This window comes from Octopus bimaculoides, chromosome 20, assembly GCF_001194135.2.
Source record: "Octopus bimaculoides isolate UCB-OBI-ISO-001 chromosome 20, ASM119413v2, whole genome shotgun sequence".
Taxonomy (NCBI): domain Eukaryota; kingdom Metazoa; phylum Mollusca; class Cephalopoda; order Octopoda; family Octopodidae; genus Octopus; species Octopus bimaculoides.
In genome coordinates this window covers 6,869,181-6,870,132 of record NC_069000.1, presented here as the reverse complement: position 1 = coordinate 6,870,132, position 952 = coordinate 6,869,181, and positions in this window count along the sequence as shown.

The following is a 952-nucleotide window of genomic DNA, read 5'->3' as shown; positions in this document are numbered from 1 at the left end:
AGAAAGGTTAGTTTTTACCTGTCTGTGTGTCTAAGTGCTGAATGTATTTTAGAGTCTTATATAAAGCTGAGATTAACAATTAATCTAATTAAATCTTTGTTGCTGTTGCTGTTTTTGTTGTTATTTCTCTCACACTTGACAGTTGTAGAAAAAGAAAAAAAAATCTGAGGAAGGGGGGGAGGAGGGGGAAATCTGTCGTCAAATGAAGCAGGAAAAACGAAATGTTTAGCTTTTCACAAATTACAAAAATAAAAGTGAGGCAAGAGAGAGAGAGAGAGAGAGAGAAGGGGGAAAGACAAAGGTAAGGTGAGAGGAGAGTGTGGTGGGACAGGATGGGAGCAGACAGTTTGTAGGTTTTCATTTTTTTCAATAAAGAAATTTGCCTGAGAAGAGCATGGAATGAGCAGTTTTTGAAGAGTAGTAGTAATAATAATAATAATATTGATGAGGAAAACAAGGAAATTATGGTTCGTAGTTAAACAATGAATAAATTATTGAATATTCATCACCGATCAACCAAGCAGCACCTTGAACGGTACTAGACAAAAATCAATCACCACAGTGGGTTAGCACTGCAGACTATAACAAACAGAAGAGAAGATATTACACACACACACACGGATGTATATATATGTATGTATGTATAATGTGGGTGAAAAAGAGGGCAAGGCCAATGCACAACGAGAGAGAGAGAGAGAAAGAGAGAGTACCGTCATTACCAACACAGTCTTGCCCAGTTCAGTGTACAAAACAAAAACATAACTACAAAATAAACAGTTCGTCTATATTACTACATTGAATATTTTAAAAAATCTTTTTTTTCTTTATTTTAAAATAAAATTAAAAAAAAAGAAAACAAGGTTTTCAGAGAAACAAACAAAAAAAAAAGACAATAGTTGTTATTGTTTCTCATTTGTTTTGTTTGTTATTTTTTTTTTTTTTTTTTTTTTTT